The sequence below is a fragment of the Thermobia domestica genome, chromosome 4, assembly GCF_964235325.1.
Source record: "Thermobia domestica chromosome 4, izTheDome1.hap1.1, whole genome shotgun sequence".
Lineage (NCBI taxonomy): Eukaryota > Metazoa > Arthropoda > Insecta > Zygentoma > Lepismatidae > Thermobia > Thermobia domestica.
Window position 1 is genome coordinate 58,740,429 of NC_137457.1, and position 24,439 is coordinate 58,764,867.

General features: G+C 35.5%; 1 long non-coding RNA gene across 5 annotated transcripts in view; it reads left to right on the plus strand.

The window, feature by feature from the left end:
- The window catches only part of LOC145683314 (uncharacterized), a 564,956-nt gene that overhangs the window by 159,653 nt on the left and 380,864 nt on the right, over nucleotides 1-24,439 (plus strand). For 4 of the 5 annotated variants that reach the window (XR_014131021.1, XR_014131022.1, XR_014131023.1 and 1 more), the window contains one exon: nucleotides 11,962-12,036. The exons of the other annotated variant lie outside the window; for it this stretch is intronic. This is a non-coding gene — a long non-coding RNA (uncharacterized LOC145683314). The remainder of the gene's footprint in view (nucleotides 1-11,961; nucleotides 12,037-24,439) is intronic. 5 annotated transcript variants of the gene reach the window in all.

Here is a 24,439-nt window from a genome sequence, read left to right on the forward strand (position 1 = left end):
TACTTATTACATTATTTTTATTGATCGTTTTCTTGTCAGTGATAATTTTAATTAGTATATTTTTTTAATTTCATGTGATTTTTCAGATAGCATTGCAAGTGGGTCCGCACACCCACTTTTCGAATGAACAGGGAGTAAGCGTTTTCGGTACGTTTGAGAACCACTGTACCAGTTTTTAGAAAAATCCTTGACGGCTATGCTCGAAGCCATTCTTCGACAACCTGCATAACATGTTCATCGCTGGCAAACTTTGTTCCTCGCAGGTTCTAATTAATCTTCCGAAACAGGTGAAAGTCATCTGGGACACGATCTTTAGAGTGGGTAGGGTGCTCAAGTATTTCATACCCGACATCGGCAATAGCGCTGAAGGTAAGGTGGCTTTTGTGAGTAGAAGCATTATAATGCAGGAGCGGCACTCTCGTGTGTAGCATGCCTCTGAGTTTCCCCTTGATTGCCTGCCTTACTTTTGGAACCTGTTATGAATAATAGTCACTTGTAATTGTCTTTGGACCCTGCAGATAATCAATGAACAGTATGGCCTTAATATACCACCTCCCAGAAGTTTTTTTTTAATCTTGCCAGCTGATTGCATTTTCTTATATTTCTTGAGGGTTGGACATCATGTTGGCGCCACTGCATGCTATTTTAATGGACTCTGGACCGCAATGATTACCCAGGTTCCACACAGCCGTAAGAATACATAGTGAAATCAATTTAAGCTGCTATCCCGATAATAGTACGTTCTCTGGTTTAAAATAAGAGAGAGGTTGAAAAAGTTCGTATCCGATTCGCTGAAAGATATCAATACTGGTCAATATTTGTTCTTATTTCATTCTTTCTTCTACGATTTTGTAAGATTATTACAACGAAATTGTCAAACAGTGGACATTCTTTCCAAAAATAGACCTTTTTACATGTAAATTTGAAAACATTTTACCTTATAATTTTGCGAATGATGCTGAATCTGCATTGGTTCTTAAATCTTAATTGTTTCTTGTAGTTGCCCCAGCCAGCATTTTTTGACCGAAGTACTGCATTATGTTGTTGCAATAAATATTTGTAAAATTCTTAATAATTCATGTGTGAAACTACAAACATTTTAGTACAATGACCGATCCCGTAACTGACTGTATTAATTAGCGTTTTTACACTAAGTATTGATTAGAGAAAACATTATTTACTCACTGAATTACCGTACTGCTAAAATCGGAAAATAAAGTTGATAATGTTCACTGGAAATTTCAATGGTATTTTACTTCAGAAAAATGCCAATCACTACTCTCCCACAAGAGTTAAATTTCCATTCTAGAGTAAGTACTCATATATGATAAGGAATACATAATGGATTATTAGGACTAGGCTATATGCTAGACGCCTATGCTTATACAATTAATTACATAACTTTCGTCATTTATAGTTTCGTCTTTCATTGATTATTTTCTGAAATATTATAGTTAGTTAAAAACTATACTATATTATAGATAAATTACAAATTCAACCAAATTTACTTGATCAAACTTGGCATGGTTGTAAATCTTTACAACATTGTATTCACGTGAAATAAATATGATGTGCAGGCTTTTAGTTCCCGAGTTACATGAGATCAAATTTGAAGTTTGCGCTTCGACACATTTTCGAGAATCAATCTTAATAGTGAGTTGATGGAAAAACAATGGACAGTTGTCTAACACAATTAAGAAACATAGTAATGTTTCAAGCAAAGTATTGACCAAATAGAAATATGATTAAATGTCAGACTACTCAAAAATAATTGAAATGAAGTCTTGACATAGAAAAATCACATAATGTCAACCCTAATTGACCACGTTAATCAGCAGGTTCATGTCTCATATATCCTCGCTGGTGAAACGGGCGCTCAACTGAATCAACATTCCGTGAAGTGGTAAGGCGGTGATTCAGTGCTAAATGGCATGTTAAAAACCTTACCCACCAAACACTCAAGCAGCAGAGGCACATGAGATGTACATGTAAGCTCAGCACAAGAAACGATTACGTTAAACAACTTATTTTTTCCAGGGCACCGGAGCGATAGTGAATATTGAGAAAAGCATTATGTTATGAAACATTATATACAACACATGTTTCAGATAAATGTTAATCTAAAATGTTAATGTCAAAGACAGATTAAACATTTATGTATAAGATGTTTATCTCACAAGGAGACTTACCAAGGTGAAACTAAACGATTAGAATGAAACTTTCTAGACTTCATTCACAGAATTTCGAAAAATTTTTAAAAAATAATCGGCACGTATTTTTTATATTTCGGCATTGGTGCAGGTTTAAGAGTAGAACCAAACTTTAAACGTTAGAGTTGATCGTGAAGCCTAGACAGAAAGAAATTATTTAATGTAAAAAAAAAAAAAAAAACTACTGCCAGGTGGGTAGTTTGAAGACAGCTGATTTAGAATCTGACTTCAAAATTAGAAAACGCAAAATGGTGGATCCAATATGGTGATTAAAATTACAAACGATTTCTGGTTTGAAATGGTCTGCAGTTAGCCAAGAACAATTATAGTTGGTAGGGGTTACTGCGAGGAGGACACAGAACGATTTGAAACAACTTTCTCTACTTGTTTTAACGAGATGCTTGATTAAAGTAAATCTTTATACCTCTCACTATTCGGGGTGCTTGTTTATAGTAAGTCTTCTCGCATGTGAATATGTCCGAGTTTCATATAATGCATAATTTTTGAAATTAAATGTTACGAAATTGTCAAACGTTTTCGTTACAGATAACCTCTTTCGTATCCTACATACCTATATATTTGCAAATGTGGGAGAAGAAAACCTTTTTAACGGTTTAATTTCATTACGGAGATGTTAATTTATGTTATAGAGAAGGACAATGTCAAAAAGTGTCCCAAGAATTTTTTCCAGGGTCTAGAAAATACATCAAGATGCTAAATCCAATTGATCCTGCAGGAAAGGATTCTTTTTTGAGATATTTTTTTGAGATTCAACTCGGGGTTCAAATATAATATAAATCACTTAAATAAGCACCCGATTAGTGAGAGGCGATATGAGTCACTTTCACTAAGCACTCTGAGTAGTCGGAGCCGCGGGATTCACTTTCAAGAAGCATCCTAGTAGTGAGAAGCGAGGTGACTCACTTTAAATAAGCACCCCGAATAGGGAGAGAGTTAGAAAGTCACTTTAATCAAACATGCCGCTAAAATAAGTAAGGAAAGAGGTTTCAAATCGGTTTGCAACCTTCTCGCAATAACGAATGCCAACTATGATTGTTCTTGGCTAATTGCAGACAATTTCAAACCAGAAAACGTTTGTAATTGTATTCACCATATTGGATCCACCATTTTGATATTTAACATTTTGACGTCAAATTCTGAATCAGCTGTCCTAAAGCCTCCCTTGGAGTATGGTTTCTTCTATATTAAATGATTGATTTCTGTCTATGCTTCAAAAGCTTCCCCTCTGTTCAAAGGTTTACCGAGGGACTTTAAAACCGTACCATGGCCGAAATTTAAGAAAAAATAAATGTCCATTCTTTTTCCATGTTGTACAAATCTGCAAAGTTTCTTTCAAATCGGTGAGTTACACTTCCGTAAGTTTCCTTGTTAGAGACTCATTCAGTAGTGCAATAATGATGGCCACAAGAATTGTCTTACACAGTGCTATGCGTGCATTATTACAAGAATATCTTCTAATTCTAGAATTTACATACAAAACTGTGAAATCAAAGTTGTCACAGTCATTTTCTAATGTGCAATTTTTGTACCGAGTGTTCATGTTTCAGTGTAATTAAGTTGTCACTTAAAGTGACAAATGTGGAATACATTGAAATTCATATGCTCAGTACAAGAGCCTGACCAACAGCATATCCGAGAAGCAATTCCAGTATCCCATATTGAAAGTCTAAGTACTTAGCCAGAAGTTGCAAGAAATAACTACGCGTTACAATTCTCAGCATATCCTATTTATGTTTCTATATTTACATTTTTCTTTCGTAACAAATCAGATCTAGTGCTTTTCCTTTCTATCGACGAATCTGATATAAAGAGAGTCTCAATGACGTATCACAAAGTAAAGGAACTGTTTGAATGGCGGGAGAGTTAATCAAAAAGGTGGATATATCCTTCTGAGCGTTTATGAAAACATGTAGCGTCCACTTGTCATCATAGCCCGTTTGGGAACGAGTTGTTTCTTTCGCAGTAAAACGTGTTTTAAATACCCACCTCTAATCTGATAAAGCGAAGTGGACATAAAACTGAGAATTTCCTGGCTTAACGCGGTTGCAAATTTAAGTAATAGTGTAAGAAGTAAACTTCATGGAAATCTGGTAACTTATATATATATATACAATTCTGTAGTTTCTTTTTACATTATTTTTAAATTCTTGTAGACTTATTTCTCCAAAACTGCGTGTACTTATCTACTTTGTGCTATTATTCTACAATGTAGATAACTGAAATATTCTAACGCTCTAGATAATGTTAATAGTGTGTGTGTGTGTGTTTGACATTAGATCATCCAGATATGTTATTGGTACCAGTACCATTTATATCTTGCAGGTGATGTTGGCTCCAGAATTCATTACATATAGTACGGTACCACACATGTTCACAAAAAAAATGCCATGAATAGCGACATATGTATTTTCCCTCTGCAAGTATGAATAAATGCATTTTGATGTCACTCTCGTTTTTGTATCTCTTCCAGTTTTTGTTTATGCACATTTCGTCCAAACAAGTCATTGTCCCAACTCGGAGCCAACAAGTACGCAAATACGCGTATAGGTAAATGTGTGTGTCTCTCTCTGTGTGTGTGCATTAATATCTGTCTCACTGTTTTTTTCGTAGAAGAGGGAACGAGGAAAACATATGGACTTTGTATGTTATCTATTCGCCGCATCTCCATGTGGTCATAACATTTCCAATTGGGAGTTCGAATATTTGTTTCGTAGATTTTTGCTGCTGTGACACAGCCTGTCTTGCGTAATCTTGAAATGTCTGCCATGCTCGTAGTCGGATCTAGCTTCTCCTGTGTTGTGTATTCGGAACCGGAACTTGTACTCCAACTTGAGTCGGAACAGTTTGCGCATGCGCCACCAAGTGTTCCATAAACCAGTGTGTGTGCGTGAGAGAGAGAGAGAGCTGGATAGGAAACTAGACTTTAGTGGTGAGCGGACCACTGCTCTACAATGTTTCAATATTAGCTGAAATATGTGTTCATATTTCTACGTATGTTGTAGAATTTTGCAGTCTATAGTCAGCTGCTGTTGGTCCTGTCTTAAATCCGAACTGGGAGTGGGAGTTGGAATTGTAATTTCTACTAAAATGGAACTGCTCATGCGTAATCAAGTGTATATGTGTGTGAACGAAAAATAGGCTATTGTAATTTATAGTGATCGTAACGTCCCACTCTTTGCGTAGTCTGCTCTCGGGTACCGGTTCTGGTACTGGAACTTGACTCGAAGCTGGAGCAGTAACCTGGAACAATTTGCGCATGCGCCACTAAGTGTTCCTTGAAACTATGTTCCCGCATTCCTATCCATGTTCGTTCCTGAATATGGTTTAACGCCTTACCAGTTCTGACGGGAAAAATTGTTGGGACATTTTCCGCTAGAAATCAATTTTTAAGCGTGCGAAAACTCCGTTAAAAACCACCTGGGCCTCCTGGTCGAATTTAGGAAAGTTCCCAATAATTATAGAAAAATGTGAGAATCTGTGTAAACCGTGTGTATGCTCTGCCGAATTAGCTGCCTCCTGATGGTCTCAGACTTTAAATAAAAACGTGTGGCGATACCGCATCTATTGGTACTGCCCTGCATACGGGATGGAGAAACTAAAGTATGTGGAAAGAGGTGGTGAGATGTGCGGGTGAATAAACACACAAGTAATGGGCACAGTGCTTGTTGGTAGAGATACAGCCTTGGAACTTTCATTTGCGCAGTCGCGTCAACTCCCAGTAGCGTGCCTGTCACATGACATAAGTAAAGGAGAAGGTGTGTTGATATCAGGGAGCTTTTGGTCGGAATTGGAGGAACGTTAATGCATATGATCAAAACTCATACTTCAAGGAACGATGGGAACACAAACAAAGATTGTGATATATGCATGGAACTGAGGCTAGCCAAAAACATATACACAGCACATGATCGTATCAGGATACAATTATTTTTTATATCTGCACACGTAGTTCGAATTTCTGTTGCACCAGATAAAAACGTTTGCGACCAGTGTCTGAAAGGAAAGTTTATTCATTTGAACAAGACCTAAAACTAAATATATGCTTAGAGGTATGCTATAATGGTTTTAGTTTGAAACCTTACAAGTGTATTTGCAAATCACAGATTCATACATAGCTACATACGATGTGCCAACTTTCACACTATTTTATTTCTTTCTTTTGTCAAACAACTCATAAGTTTAAAGATAATAATATTCTAAATATCTATTTTAACCTTTAACAAATAAAAAGCTCACAGACATAGTTTATCAATTGGCCCTATACGGATTTGTTCAATTAATTCAAATATGTAATTTGAAAGACCTAAGGTATCTGGGATGGGTAGGGACACGCAGCGACTGCAGATTGTGATTGTTGCTGAAGATGATATGGCTAATTACGTATTCTGTGAGTCTGAGTAGAATAGCAGTGTGCTTGTATCGGGCAAACGGTTATAAATAAAATATGTTAAGTCTAATTTCGAAAGAGGATATACTATTAAATCTCGGCTCTATGCTGTGAGTGTGGTGAAGGTGATAAGTGTGTTGCGTGTCGTGAGTAACAACATTCAGGTGACTTTCAAAGTGATGAAATCCTACAAAATTTACGCGGAAACCACATCCTCGAAGACGAAAAATGGTTTAAAGAAAATCCATGTTGACAGGCCCAACCTACAGCTGTGCGATATTTCAATATGTGGATTCATAGATATTTTTAAGTATCGAAAACATTTAAAATCGATGTATTAATTATTTCGTTATTTCAATATTTCGGTACTTTTCAGTATCACAATATTACGATCCTTCGATAATTTTATTGCCTTAATATGTTCATGTTTAGCAGCATTTCGATGCTTTCACGTTAACCACTTCAATCCCAGATACTTGTCTGCAATCGTACAAATTTATATAGTTGTGGATTTGTATCGTATCGTATTGTATCGTATTGTATCGTATTTGTGGACTATCATCTCAGGTAGTCTTTGGCTTCAGCTTTCCTTTCTTTCTTTACATAACTGCATCACATTCATCTTTCCGTTTCCACAATTAATGCAGATTAAATATTCGCCTCCAGCCTTATATTCGCGAAATTTCTTGGTTACTTTGAGATTTTGTCTTCTATATTACCTCACGCAGTTGAGTTCATCACTTTCATGGAGGTGAAGGAATGGATAAGAGTAAATATTATAGTAGATTTATTACCGTAGATTCTCCCTAATTCCGCACCAGAGTGTAAATATTTCCCCCCTCCACAGGACTTCATTTTCCTAAGTTTTAAACTATGTAGTAATCGAAATTAATCGGCACCTCAAGATGAAGGGAAGCGTAAGAGTAATTGGCAAAGTTAGGCTTATATTAATTTGCCACTACAAGAAGAAATATTTATTTTTTTTTTTATTTTGGCAAATCCAGTTAAGATTTTCTTTATATTATCGACTTCTACACTAGTTTTCCATACCTAAATCTGAACTCTTCTCATCTTCTGAAGCGTAGGATATTTTTATTAGAGATTCTAAATTAAGATACCACAACATTCTTTCGTTTGTTCTGAGGTCCCCAATGGCATGTACTGGAAACTGTGTTTGTACTGTGATTTCCATAAAGTCCATGTCGTTCTGAAAATCTCGTTCTGGGACTTATTTCGCACTTGGAGATATATGCTATACTTGGCCAACTGTTTCGGCATATTGAGCATTAAATTTGTCTCTTCTACAATTCGTTTTAAGATAAAAGACTCTGTTCTTCATTTCATTCATCCAAATACATCAGTTGCAAATTGAAACTACATTGTTAGAGTTGAAACAGTAACGAATAACAATAAAAAATAATTAGTATACAATAATATGGACACATTACTCTTGTTTTTAAAGTAAGAAAATCTCCTCCAATGCTTTACCTAGAGGAGGTTCCTAGTGTTGAAGCTACATCACCTCTCTGCACCGCCATGCTTACTCTTTGGATTAAGAAGGTGGTTGCTCTTTCATTACCGGATAACTGTCTGATGCGTATTTTCTTCCTTTCCCTATCTCTTTCCGATCTGTTGAATTGAAGAGAAATGAATGTTAGAAGGTGCAAAAGTGTCTGTGCATGTGAAATCCCAAATTAAGACTTTACTTTTCTGACAAGGAATTAAGGATATCCCATCTTTTTTTCTTCTGTTCTCACAATGATGTATTGCAGTTCGACTGTCGAGAATGTCTAACTGTGCTTTTTATGTAGGTTCGCAATTATCTACTCACCGTCTTAACGAATTCCTATTCTAAAAGATTCATCATTCAGGCGAAGGCCTAGAGAACGTGATGGCAAATATTTGGGCCAATCACCTGCCTCAACGGACGATGCAGCGATGAGTCTGGCCTTGTTTTCTGGGTTGTCGGAAGACTGTAGTAAAAATGGAAAATTTGATTGTATGATAGGTTCGTCCTATGTGGATTGTTTAGCCCTGAAACTGAAGTCGGATAAATCGGAGCCCACCAAAAATGACCATGTGGACAAGCAATCTTGAACTTCAGAATCCCAGTGAAGATTGTTGTTCTGTTGAAGAAGTGAATTTATTAGACATTGAGATCCGTAGAATGATGCCAAGAAGGCGGGAATAGCCAAATCTAAGGCTCTTCAAATAAATAGTCCATCAACATTATTTGGGAGAAATCCCTGAAGCCATGTGCTATCCTCAAGGACACAATTTAGGATAGATTCCAAACCAGATTTTATACTGTTGTCATATCTTTCTCATAAATCCTCTTCTTTCCATGAAGGTGAACATCGCAGGAAATATAATAATCTTGGGTTGGAAAATGATGTTCTTAGTAAGTAAAAGGCAGAATGAGCAGATATTTATGATAGATGTGAGAAATTCTTGTGTAACTGGTTAATCTTCTCAGTTAATAGAGTTCTCGTTGTTTCAGCTGAGGAAGCAGCTCCAAGGAGGAAAGCGTTTGATGGCGACATGAATTGAATACCTGGAGCTACTTGGTTGTTTGACTAAAACATTGTGCCGTTTTGTTCACTTGTAGTTTCAACAAAGCTGATTTCACATTTCTAGAAATTTAGTTGCAGACCAATTGTAGCTGTCTGTGTGTTGATCATTTAAAATGTATTTAATACAACAGCCGGATAAACAGCTATTGCACCATCATCGAGGTACCAGATGTTTATGTCTGTCTTGATATTATTGACTATAGGCTGCAATATTAGAGCAAATAATGCTGGAACTAAAAGATTACCTTGTTGAACTCCTCTTTCTAATAAGATAATATCTTTGCCATAATATAAATTGTAGCTTGCTGGCTTCAACATAGATTTGGTGTACATAGGGGTATATCGAAGGAAAAACTTTCTTTGACGATAGATAGCATTGTACACCTGTCTATTTCATTGAATTCGTTCCTAAAATATATTTTAAGAAAGCTTTGGGTTTTTGGTGATAGTATGAGTAATAGATACGCGCTGTATGTGCTGCCGATTCAGCACCATGTTGAATGCCTACTCCAAGTTGGTGTGGAGCCAAAAATTTGAGTAGTAGATGTTTAATCCTCCCACAGATAATCTTGGATGTAAGTCTGAATTTGAAGTAACTCTGATGCTGAGAAGGAGAATACATAAGTGGAAGATCAGATGGAGGAAATAGATATCCAAGAGATAGCACATAGTGTTTATAAGGAAGTATGTGGAGGAGAAAACCACGCCAACAGGTCTTTGCATCAATCAGTGAGACATAAAAAGCTAATCAAGGAAGCAGAAAAGCAGCTCACGGGGGACACCATAATTAGGAGAACTAAAGGTGTGGAAGACAGTCAGAAAGGGACTGAAAAAGAGTGAATATTAAAGACAAGTTATCTACATTTGTGAGACTGAGCTTAGAGGCTGAACCTTGTAGTAGAGATTGTAATGAACATGTAGGAAGAGAAAGTATAAGGAGGAGGAAAATCTAATAACATTTTGAAGAAATGTAAATGATTGCCTTGGAATATTAAAATAGACTAAGCGTCATTTCGAGAAATTTGCTAAAACAATTAAGGACGGAAAAAAATAGGCTAGAAATGTAAATGGACGGAGAAAGGAAAATCAACTTCCTGGACATGATATTAGAGAAAATTGGAGGAAAATTCGAGTAAACTAGGTACAGGAAAGAACACAATGCTGAGATATACTTCCTAAGAAGAGAGACGTAGACATAAGGACGGAGAAGAATTTTATACTGGACATGAGAAAGAGGGATAAAAATATAGATAGTGAGGAAGAAAGAAACAAAGAAAGCTGACACAGAAATACCATGCCAGCTACTAAAGGGAAACAGATACTGAAGAGAAGCTTTAAAAAATAGAAAAGAGGAAGTTGTGAAGAATGAAGGAAAGAATGGTTTGGAAATGAAAGTTTATGCGATAAAACGGAGGCACTGAAAAAACGTTGAAGAAGGAAGAAATCACAACTTATAGAAAAGAAGGAAAGACGATAATATAGTTACTCATAGAAAAAAAGGAAAGACGAGAGAAAGGAAGACAAGATCAAAAGAGGATGGAATAATGTACCAAGTTAATTGTAACGAGTGCAAGATGCTAGATGAAGTACGTAGGGGAAAGAGGAAATAATTTAGAAGAAAAGACTAGATGATGCTACACTAAAAATAAAAATAAAATGAAATGATTTTTTTTTTAATTTTACGTCGCACACTATTATACTTAGGTCATATCTTTTGACTTAACAGCTTTTTAAGAGCTAAGGTTGCTGCTTGCTAACCTATTTGACGTAACCAGTTAATTTTATCTACTAAAAGATGCACAAAATCACATAAAGAAATTCTTTGCTTTAAATATAGTATTTTATGAGTTTAACAACCCTTATTGTTCTTGGATCTGGGGATATATCAATTTCATATGTACTTCTTGTTATTGAATTTCTTCGTATTATAGTAAAGTTTCTTATCTCTTTTGGGAAATAGGTTGTTGTAATTGCCACTATAACTGGTAACCTGCTATAACGCTTACAATGATACAAGGTCACTGTTTTTGTTAAGTTTCTTCTTTTTTTTGTCTCTGTGTAAGTATGATAGTTTTGGATTTATCTCTTTAATACCAAATAATTCAGTACTGAGAATTTTCGTTGGCATATAATTCTATATGTGTGTTTATTCCGCAAGAACCTCATTTACAGCAAATTTTATGCTCTTTCTTTTGGATAGTAATGTATTTTGAGCTAGAATGTAAGGGATCCGAGTTTTTTTAATTTTATCACGCTATTATAGGAGGATTGTGGTTTAGGCCCCATTTTACCAAGATTGTTGCACCAGCTCAAATCTGAATAGGATACAATTTACTATGATATTTAGATGATCGTAATACAAAGGTTTATCAAGTTTTTAAAACTACCAAACTTAATGCAACCAAAAGCTAATTATTCACTGCACTACTCGTTTTAAATCCTTGTTCGTGCGAGAAAAGAAACATGCCTAGGATGATTTTGGTTTTTCTAAATCTTTTATCTGCATTTTAAGTTTTCTTAATACTGAATATAAAATTTTCTGTTAAATGGATTTCTCGTTTACAGAGAAGAGTTATCAAATATTATTTTTTTCTAATTAAACAAGATTTGAAAAATAATCACAAAATAAAATATACATTACAGAAATGTAAATTATAATATATGAAACAATAGAATTGAGTGGTTGTTTTGTTTCTTATTTTCAAAATATTTGTGTGTGAACTGAGCTTGTTTGTAATTTTCTTTTGTGACACCATTGATTGCCTTACAGATACACATCACTTGCTTAGTTGGCACATAGAGTGGAAGAAGCTTTTTATATTATTGCCAGCGTTTCGTGAATTTGGTAATGTATTTTTTATATTTCTTTTAGTAGAAAACTTGAATATTATTAAAAATAATTATAAGTTATATTACGTCATCACTAGTATTAGTTTATATTGAAATTATGTATAGTAATTATTCTCCACTGAAACTTTGTTCCATATTAGGAAAAATTGATTAACATGCTTTACTGAATTTAGCTATTAGTCTTTCAACTTTTGCCAAGGTTTACTTTATTCTTAGGATTTTGTCCATACATTCTTTACACTTTACCCTTTCCAGAAGTCATCTCACCATTGTTTCCCTCCTCAAAATTTAGTAAAAGAACGCTAATATACTTTAGAGTACCAAAGATCGGAAATCCTAAAATGAAAGTATGTTATACTGTAAAATATGTGCTAAGATGTATTGAAAGATATTTACTAACGTGATAAATTCACATAATTGTGTCAGAAGGGCTAAATGAAGAAACACCGTTTCGTGCGAGAACTTGAGGTTAAATATAACTTCCATTCCAGCGGTGGATGGTTGCCAAGCGCTCTCGTTTATCCCTCAGCAAAGAGGATATTATTCTTCAAACTCATGTTCCGTGGATGTAGACGGTCTTGATTTTTTGATTGTTTTGATTTTTGGCTAGTTAGAAGGAATTGATTTGACTTTTTGTTAAACAATAATTGGTCTGAATGAGGTTGACTATTAGAACCTATAGTTTTCTGAATATTCATTAAGTGATTGTTCAAAAGAATTGCAATAATACATGTTTCACTAGTAAGATTGCCACTTGATTCAATGTCAATGTTTTCTTCAATTACTTGTTCTTTAGTATGTTTCTTCTTTAATTATCGGTCTTATTATCGGTCTTATTTGGCGCTCTTATTTTCAGATTTTATTATGCGTATTGAGTAATATCGTGCTCTTGCCAATTTTAAGATATTTTTATGTTTTTTATAGCTTATGTCATGTTACTTAGTAACTACTCCCTTATATGATAAATTGGAAGATCTTAAGTTCTTACTAGAAACTTTTATTGTTGTAGCTATCCAAGATTTGTTATTGAAATTGGGCAAAGTTCTCTAGGAAATGCCTCATTGAAGTAACGAGTGTATGCGTCCTGGAAAATGTTACAAGCTTCTTTTAAAGATTTTTTGGCGTATATATCCTCCCAGCTTTCGTGACTAGGTATAAAGTTGAAATGGGAGATGTTCGTTTCATTAGAAGTTCTTGTGTGTGCGGATTTGACTTTCGAGTGTGTTTTGATTAGCATTTCGTACAACGAAAATATTGAAATGAAATAAGTGAGCTTCATCATCCGAGAAACCACTCTTTATAACTGTAACTGTGCTTTTTATATATCTTTTTGTTATAAAGTAATTGATCGATTACGCTACGACTGTGATAAGTTATTCTTGTAGGTACATTGACCATTCGTGTTAAATTATACGTATTTAAGAATAGGTTGAGTTGATCATCGATATCAGTTACAAGGAAATTTACATTCAGACCACCTACTATAACAGGATGGTTATTAGACTGAGCTAAAAAATCCATAGTTAATTCAAGTTTTTCAATAAAAATATTCAGATCGCTGTGAGGAGTTCTATAAACACATATTACAAACAGGTCATGAGTCTTATTGAATTCGAAACTAAGGTATCTATACTGGCAAGAATGTGCTTTCTTCTTGATTTTATCTTCGTTGCTGAAAGAACAATGGAAGCAGGTACAACGAACAAATAAAATGATCCATCCATTCTGGAATGAGAAAAGAGAAAAAGAAAAAGGAATTGAAATCCACTGTCTTTTAAAGTCAGTTATATTTCAACTGACATAACTCTCAACGTGTGCTCATATTAGCTTGTAGGCTAACCACTAAACCTGTAATCGTAATATGGTCAGTTCGATTACAACATCGTTTATTCTTTTCAGTTTTTAATATTATCCTTAATGCATAGATATTTCCTTTAAATAATTATAATTCAAGAAATCACTTGTATATGTGTATATATTTAACGAATCAATCGAAGACATAAGTTTGTTTTAATAATAACATTTTAAATGGGCGTCTAGACTGATCTTCGGTATATTATACATGAATGTTAAATACTAATTAAGCAAAACTTGTAATGGCAACACAACTCGTTTCAAGTAGCTTACAGTCTATAAAGGACGCTGAACTCCAGAATAATCAACAAAATAAGATTCAAACTGTGTAACTAACGACGACTTATTAGCTTTTCTATTAAATGTTTGAGTTTCGAGTACAAATTGGAACTACTTAGCTTTTCCAATAAATATTGTACCGTTTAGAATAAGACTGATATTGTCATATAACGATAAAGTTATAACCTTCCTTATTGTTTTATCAAAAATGAGAAAACTTTTTCAAATATCTCATTCAACACTTTCAAATAATTTCAATACGTAGTGTGTATGACGTAGTCACTACCATACGCCTATTAATATATATAGGTACTAACATCAAAATGAGAGGACGACCATCTTGAAACAAGGTCGAATAGAAAGGATTATACTGTTAACCGAGGATCATACCAAAATAATGAACCAGATTCGCAGCTCTTCTATTACGAATAAGTTATATAGAAATATAGTATTCACAAATAGTTATCGTCCCTTTTATCATAATTTACTACAATCTTTACTTAACATAACAAAAAGCATACAGCCTTTATAAAAGGCTATGACCTCTTTTCTCAAACCCGTTAAATATATATTTATTTAACTTAGACTATATTACAATCTAAAGAGCCTCTTTTGAACGTCGACCTCGAAGATCAAATATTCAACCAGATGTGAAGGACGAAACATATTAAAATTCAGTTTATATATTTGGTGTAGAGGTCTAAAGTGAAGTATTTGACTGTGACAATTTCCTATACGGCACAACATTTTAAACTCCTATACAGCTTTACGGCACAACAGTTTTCACATTAGTCAATGTATGATCGACTACTATATAACACAAAAGTATTGACCGCAATGTCAAAGGTAAAATATTTAATTATGTGTAGCCCATAAACAGTACAACATATTAAAATTCTGTATCCAAACAAAGCAATTGTCATTGACTATTATATACGGCAAAAATTGTGAAAGAACAAATGTCTAGCCTTGTATAACACGAAATTGTTAGGATATATTAAATTATATTTTCTAACATAGCATTGTTACATTGACCACTATATACACCAAATTTGTGAACCTCGAGGTAAAAGGTTAAATATTTACTTTTTACATGTTAAAATTTTGTTTGCCGTTTCATAGTAAGGATCACAAAGATTTGATACGAAAAAAGCGTAGATCTCAAGTCAAGTCTTATCGACTCAAGTCAACTCAAATTTGTCAAACCCTATTTAACATACCCTCCTACTCCTACAACTCCTACAAAAATGTACAAAACTCCCACATAATCGGAAAAATTCCCAATAATTTTAAATGATCCTAGTAGCACTTCTTTTATGTTTCACACGCTGAAAACAATAAAAGGAAATCGAAAGAATGCTTATGATCTAAAGTGAACAAGGTGATAGGTGGACAAGTTCCTTGAATTTTAGATTTTAAGCGATGTCGGGACATGCTTTTTTGGCTAATGGGGTCCTGCTACCAGTGGAGTTCAATTTGTATTTAAACGGCATCACAACTGATAACAATTACCTTAACTATGATAGAAATTTATGAATCCATATTACATTGGTCGATTCCGATATTTTACGGTCACGAATTCACACCACTGAGTGCAAACAATAGCTTATATGGTTGTAACACCACTGATTTACACGACCCCGAAAACAGTGAATTCCACTCTAGTATCGAAAGTTTTCCATCGCTTTTATATGTTGCTCTCTCCTGCTACCCATTGGTGTGTTAGGAATGTTACCCAAGCAGCACTCCTTTCCAATTCCAATGTGTACGATTTGTGGTTGAAACAACTTAAATCATACCAAATGTAAGTAGGAACACTCTCTCTCACACACACACACATACATAGAGACTGTTCCATAACTCCTGTAATTTTCTACAGCACTGGAAGAAATTGAAATTGTCACACTACTAATATAAAATTTGGCACTCTTATTGAGAAATATCTAAAATATCTAAACACAAAAGTTCATTTTCCTTATGGGAGATTCAATGCTGAATTTTGGGAGCAGTTTTCTCAAATAGTTATTTGTACAATTTTGAGGCAAATGAGTTGTGTTTGTTAGAAAATGCAAAAATACTCATTCACAAAGCTAGTAAAGCCGTCTCAAACATTATTTTGGGAAGGCCCTCCTATTGGGGGGCAACGGGCGTAAAAAGGAGGTGGGTGATGTGATACCAAATTCACAAAATTTATTTTAGGGATGAACGTAAACGTCACATTAATCACGAATGTCACAGAATTAACGCCTCAATGTTCCTTACAAGTAAATGTGCCTGATAATACAGCCCCCTTTCAAAAATAAGAAAATCACAATAAATGTCCTTAGTAGGGACATACGAGAACAATGTATTTTTAATTTATTTTATTGTGAAATTTGGCGTCATTGTAGCAAAGGAGTATGCGTTTTTGAAATCTGGAATGCTATTTTGGTAACGCAGCGCCTTAGGGGGCACAGTGGGCGAAGCATTAGATGATGGATCAAAAGTTCAAGTTCCAAATTTTGTTCCCGAAATGCCAGTGAGCGTCAGAGTTTTCACAAATGTCACAGAATTAATATTCTAATGCTCCATGCATGGCCAGTGTCTTATGTACGGCTATAGTTCCCTTTGAAAAATAAATAGGACGATAAATATCCTTAGTAGGGACATACGAGAAGAAGGTACTTTTTGTCAATTAATGTGAAATTTGGCGTGGATGAAGCAAAATAGTGTGTGTTTTTCATATCTGTAATATTATTTTGTTAATGTACTTGCTTAGGGGGGCACAGGGGGTGAAGCATAAGTTATCGGATCTTTATAAAACTTTCAAATTTTTATTTTAGAAAATCCAATGTGTGTCAGATTATTCACAAATGTCACAGAATTAATATTCCATTGCTCCTGGCATGTGCCAGTGACTGATCAGTGCTTTACCACTGATACATCGAAAAATTTCGGTATACGATTCGAGAAGCCTTCTTTCGAACGCACGCTTGGGGAATCGTCAAACACCAATATTCACAAACTTTGGAGAAGTGCTGGACGATTTAGTTTCGCAAAAACACCTACTAAATAAATCTAAAGATAATGTATCTTCGTGAGATATTTTCCAAAGAGCGCTGGAGATGATAGAGGCAAAATTTCATTCATAGGAGTTGTCTATCGACTCCCTCACGTTCTATGGTGTGAAAAATCGGTATATTTAGGTAAACTAGGCAATGTAGTTAGTGTTGAATGATATTACGAGGAGTGTTCCATAATTCCTGATGTAAAAAGAACTTCCACTTTCCCACAAAGCCCCCTTTCACTATAGTGCACTTCCCTCAACAATGTTCTAAATCAGTTGTTCTCAAAGTCGGGTCAACGGACCCCTGGGTGTCCACGAAACCTAAAAATTGAGATGTAAAAAAAGGAACTCACATCAGTTATGCAAGAGTATTTTTAAGGTTAAAAAACTGTAGCTGTGGGCGATACGAGTACAAAACAGTAGCTATTAATCATTTCTAGTGCTCAAGGGCTTTATTGATTTTTCAGTTGAAAAATGTTTTTTTTCCGAAGTCCATAAAACACTTGTAGAAAATTTAGAGAATTAGCTGCAAGCTTTCGAGAAAACGTCCCTGCCATGGTAATAGTTGGATTGAAAATCCTTCCACTAATGTAGAAATCCAAGAAACAGATTCTACAAGATCTCTAACACCGAACGAGAACAGCTATTGGAGCTATCGTGCGATACATCATGAAAAAGCGTTTTCAAAGAAAATGAGCTTTGTAGCTTTTGGTTGCGTGTGCATTGTGAGAAGGAAGAGATGTCTGAAAAAGCACTGCTATAATTGATGCCTTTCCCTATATAATTGATGCCTTACTTATGCGAGCACACCTTCTCTGCCCTTTGCAGTATTAAAGCCTCAAAGCGAAGTCGCCTTAAGGTCGAGTTGGACCTAATATTGATAGTGATAGAACTGATTCCAAAGATTTAAATGCAGTTATGGAAAAATGCAAAGAATAGCATTACTCACGTTACTGACCCCACATTTGAGAACATTGTTTATCAAGTGGACTTCCTTTTTTAAAAAAACATTCTACTGTATTTTCAATTGAAATTTCGTTTATTAGAAGCAATAATTTATCTTGGAATAAATTACTTATTACATTATTTTTATTGATCGTTTTCTTGTCAGTGATAATTTTTGTTAATATATTTTTTAATGTCATGTGATCTTTCAGATAGCATTGCAAGTGGGTCCGCACACCCACTTTTCGAATGAACAGGGAGTAAGCGTTTTCGGTACGTTTGAGAACCACTGTACCAGTTTTTAGAAAAATCCTTGAGGCTAAGGTCGAAGCCATTCTTCGACAACCTGCATAACATGTTCATCGTTGGCAAACTTTGTTCCTCGCAGGTGCTACTCAATCTTCTGAAACAGGTGAAAGTCACCTGGGGCACGATCCTTAGAGTGGGTAGGGTGCTCAGGTATTTCATACCCAACATCGGCAATAGCGCTGAATGTAAGGTGGCTTTTGTGAGTAGAAGCATTATAATGCAGGAGCAGAACTTTCATGTGTAGCATGCCTCTGAGTTTCCCCTTGATTGCCTGCCTTACTTTTGGAACATGAATAATAGTCACTTGTAATTGTCTTTGGACCCTGCAGATAATGAATGAACAGTATGCCCTTAACATACCTCCTCCCAGAAGTTTTTTTTTTAAATCTTGCCAGCTGATTGCATTTTCTTATATTTCTTGAGGGTTGGACATCATGTTGGCGCCACTGCAGTGTATGTTGATGGACTCTGGACCGCAATGAGTACCCAGGTTCCACACAGCCATAAGAATACATAGTGAAATTAATTTAAATCTCTCCACTGTTCGGATTTTCACGCACTCGGGCTATGTGCAAAGAATTTTGAAATTTACAAGATAAGAAGAATCTTTTTACTTCAGTTAAGATAATGTTACTTCAGTTTCTTATTTCAAGATAACTCATTAAGTGTCTGGTTTAAGATATTCATTTTTGTAATGTTTTTCCGTATTACATAAGGTGTTAGTCACGGCAGTATTAACCTAAGTGGAGGACCGGGGTTAGAAAAAACTATAGGAGATTGATTGGACTATAGAAAACAAATACACTACCAACTGGTCAATATTTGTTCTCATTTCATTCTTTCTTCTACGATTTAGTAAGATTATTACAAGGAAATTGTCAAAGAGTGGACATTCTTTCAAAAAATAGATGACTTTTTATTAAAAAGCTGGACTTTTTACATGTAAATTTGAAAACATTTTACCTTATAATTTTGTGGATGATGCTGTATCTGCATTTGTTCTTAAATCTTAATTGTTTCTTGTAGTTGCCCCAGCCACCATTTTTTGACCGAAATAATGCATTATGTTGTTGCAACAAATATTTGTAAAATTCTTAATAATTCATGTGTAAAACTACGAACATTTTAGTACAATGACCGATCCCGTAACTGACTGTATTAATTAGCGTTTTTACACTAAGTATTGATTAGAGCAGAGATGGTCATTTTTCCTAACCCTCCCTTACCCTCACCCTCAATTGACGCCCCTCACCCTCACCCTCCATCACACTCACCCTCCATTGATGTCCTCCCCTCACCCTCCCTCACACTCACCCTCCATTGACGCCCTCCACTCACCCTCCCTCACACTCACCCTCCATTGACGCCTTCACACTCACCCTCCCTCACACTCACCCTCCATTGACGCCCTACACTCACCCTCCCTCACACTCACCCTCCATTGACGCCCTCACACTCACCCTCCCTCACACTCACCCTCCATTGACGCCCTCACACTCACCCTCAATTACTTTATCGCCCTCACCCTCCAACGCCCTCACCCTCAACTATTAAATGAGGGTGAGGTGAGGGTGAGGGCGGCCCTCATGAGGGCAAAACACTAAAGATGAACAGATCATGTGATGCTTTGTATTTACCAAGAATTCGCGGTATTTACGGTTGAAGACACAGCACAGAGGGATAAAATAATTCTTGGAAATGCTGTCTGTTGTCACAAAGCAATAGAATTTTTGCACTTGTTACTGCTGTCCACATCGAAGGAAGAAGGATTAATGTACAGTTAGAAAAAAAAAACTGAAGCAATGAATATAACATTTTCGCACTTTTCTTTCATCTTCCTGGCCGGAGTCTATATGAATAGTTAACAGAGTACAAGTAACTTTTTAAACAAAATATAACACTTGTTATTATCCTGGTGCACCTTTGGTCCACGTGGTACCGGGTTCGAATCCTGATGGGCGAAGGTTTAAACGCATTACGATAATTAACATTCCACTTTAAACTGTAGGTGTAGGTCTGGTATAACACTGGTGGTGAAAAGGGCCGATAAACTCAAAACCTTTGTAAATCAGTAATCGAGTAAATTTGGCCTTTAGATTCTACAATGCTTCTATAGAATATTGTATTAATATGACCGTAGTAAGAAATGGAAAAAGGAATAGTGGCAAGCAGGAGATAAGGCAGGCAGGTATTGAAGAAAGAAAAAGAATACTGTCTCCTAAAAGTATTTTTCAAGCAATGTTCTGTTTGGCCTACTGCATTATAATTTTCATAATGTATGTTGGCTATTTCATTTTATTTTATTATGTTCGTAAATGAATAAAATAAATAAATAAATAAATTTGTAAACATACATTATGAAAACCATAATGGACTAAGCCAAATAGAGCATTGCTTCAAAAATACTTTTAGGAGACAGTCTCCCTGTACTGACAGAAATCCATCGGTTCGGAGAAGAAATCTTACTGTTTCAACAGAGCTAGTGATGTAGTGCATGGTAAAGCGAGAGATATTATTATTATTATTATTATTATTATTATTATTATTATTATTATTATTATTATTATTATTATTATTATTATTATTTTTATTTTTATTATTATTATTATTATTATTATAAAATATTTTTATCGCCTTATTCCTTATCAATTTCGATTGCAACTAGCATGAGAAATTCTCAATTTTGAAAATCAGATTTTTAAAACTAAAGTTAACCCGGATATTTTTCTTTTAAATCTGGAATGGAATAGATGAATTCACGTCTGAGTTTGAACCCAAGAAATATGGCTATAAGGAAACCTAACAAAATATGCACCATACTACATCAAAATAAAATTAAAAAAAAAAAAAAAAGCTTTTCCGATGGCAATCGTAGAACACATTTACAAACTAATATTAGAGCCACTTGTACACCACGTGAAGTATGCGGAATCTTGCTGAGGTTTTCCGCTTCAAACTTGCTCTGTTTCAGAGATTTTAACCATACCAAAACTGTTCTTTTTCGGCTTGGGAAAGGAATATCATTCTATCTGTGTAGCTGTGTACATTTGAATTCGACATGGACAATATACCGATTGTAGATTTGGTCTTAAGTGTGATAGTAATGCATACAATTGTATTAGGCGTATATTACTACACGCTAATGGGAGAAAGAAACGCACGTGGATGACTTACTGGATCCGGCGTCATCATGGACACGGGATTTATTCCATTCTTTTTTCCAGAACTAAGACTACAATGCTGATTATCGTACCAAATTTTGTTTTCGTTCCTTATCCATTAGTTCTTTTTCGTTTCTCACCAGTATTAAAGTTCATTGCATCCATTTCTTATATGCAAGAGTGCATAAAATTATGTTTACTAGTATAATATGTCACAAAATAATAGGAGAGGTATCAAAACGGATATCACAGGAAAAAATAGATGTAGAAATGAGAAGTTCCCATCCTATCTTAGATTGTGGAGAGTATAAATACTAACGTGTCCATACAAAAATTTGCTGAAACTACAAAATGTTGGTACTCACGACTAAAGCAAAACCACAAGTTATCTTCCGTGAAATAAAAGAGCTTGGGCCAATGTTAGAAAAAACCTTATCTATAGCATATGTACATATGGGAAATAGAGAACCATATAGAGCCAAAAAAAAAAATGTGAAACTATCAACTCAGTTTACTTATTTTTTTTCACCTGTCAGTTATCCAGGACCGCAATTAGGGGTGAGTAGACGGGGTACGTGCCCCGGGCGCCGGATTGAGAGGGTGCAAAACGAAGATTTTTTTTACTGTAGCTATATATTTACGTTTTACGTTGGGGAAGGGGGCGCCAAAACAAGATCTCGTCCCGGGCGCAAAATAGCTTAGTTACGTCTCTGAAGTTATCAACTCTCAAAGTTTAATGTCCCTTGCATTCTTCATTTACAGTTCTAGATCTGTAGTTATATAGTAATTCATCATGCTGAATTGAAGTCTAAAATCAAAATTTCGTTATCATTGTTGCTTTTTCAGTAATACAGGGTGTTACATAAGTACATACACCTGTTCAAAAAAGTTCTCTGAGAATGAAATAGTGATTAAGAAGTTACTGGTTTATATTGTGTTTTGTAGTGGGTGTCTTTGTTGTCTCTACTGATACATAAGCAGTCGTCTAATAACATACTGGTTCATGTTTTTCTTGATTTCTCATTCATGAAGACCTGAGTTTTAAGTAGGGGGCCACGGTGGCTCAGTGGTAGAGCGTTCACCTCAGGTGCTTGGGGTCGCGGGTTCGACCCCAGCCCTCGCCAAGTGAACTTTGTGGTGGACAAACACCGTGTGCATGGGTTTTCTCGGGGTTCTCCCGTTTCCTCCCACTTTCTTCATTCCACCATTTCATTCATTACTCATCATCACCGTCTCCTTTAGCCTAACCGGCATAACCGTGGGACGTAAAACTCAAAGATTTTTTTTTTTTTTAGTTTTAAGTAAGTAGAAGTAACAGCTTAACCTCACAAGAATCAAAGTTAGTATTAGATTGGATTCATTGGAAGAATAAACACTGATGGAAAATCTTGTTAATCTCTGAAAATCGAAACTGATAGTGTTGCCAGATATTACATTGGAAATTTCCTTTTCTAAATATACGCCGTGTTCTGTATATATGTATACATGAACTTAGGTAATTTCGTCACCGGAAATTTCGCCACCGGAATTTTCGTCACAGTAGTTTCGTCACCGGTAATTTCGTCACCAAAATATTAGCATGTAGGTTATTTCGTCACCAAAACATTCATTGCTCTTGTACCGTTCTGTGAATCCAACCTCTTGGACCTTTCTCCACGTTTAGTGCGTCAGGTGAAAAAAAAAGCAATGCTGTACACGAGTTGAGTTTGGGGGGGCGCGGTGGCTCAGTGGTAGAGCGTTCACCTCTGGTGCTTGGGGTCCCGGGTTCGATCCCAGCCCCCGCCAAGTGAACTTTGTGGTGGACAAACACCGTGCTCGTGGGTTTTCTCGGGGTTCTCCCGTTTCCTCCCCCTTTCTTCATTCCACCATTTCACTCATCTCTCATAATCACCGTCTCCTTTAGCCTCACCGGCATAACCGTGGGACGTAAAACTCAGAGCTTTCATTTCATTTCATTTCACGAGTTGAGTTTCCAAAAGTTGTCTTTAAAGTGTGCATTTCCGCTATCTCGAAATCCATAACCACAGTTACAGGGTTCGGGTATTCACTAAATTCACTGCACTGATGCACCACCGCACAAAACAGTTCTTCATATGAATGTTGTGTAGTAAAGGAAGTCTCACCTCAAATAACATATAGGGCCTACGTTTTTTTTTCCTTTTTAAGGAGCCATTGGAAAGTAGTCCATCCACCATCCATGTTTCACTTCTCAATAGCTCCATAAGGCTATATTTAAAGGAAATTGTTAGAAATATTTACAGTATATGTTTTTCTTCCTTTATATAAATTTACTTTCTTGATATATATATCCAATAACAATTTGGCCAATGTTTAATCAGAGTTGAAATATTGAAATATAATATTCTTCTTTCAATAGCTCCTAAAAAAAGATCACTCTTTGCACATGACTCAGTTAACGTGGATGAAGGTTCAAGAGTTTGGGCTCAGAGAACGGTACAAGAACGATGCAAATTTCCGTCTAGTTTGCGGGAAAATGAACAGATTGGCATATCTTCCCATATTTGTTTGCAATTTTGATATTGGCGAAGCTTAATATTTGTAAATAGTGATACACCCAATAGTTCCCCACGTTGCCTTTGCTTTTAACATTTGCTGAAGCTGGCACTATTTTCTTGCACTGGTGCTTGCCCCTGCGTCGAGTACCCGAAACTTAAATTTTGCAGAGTTCAACGTCAACCGAATTGTTTTCCAAGTTTGATTAAAATAACGTAAGTTATTTAGGTCATTTACTTTGCCTCTACTTAGTTCAAGAAAGATGAAAAAATTACCATGACAAAATTTCC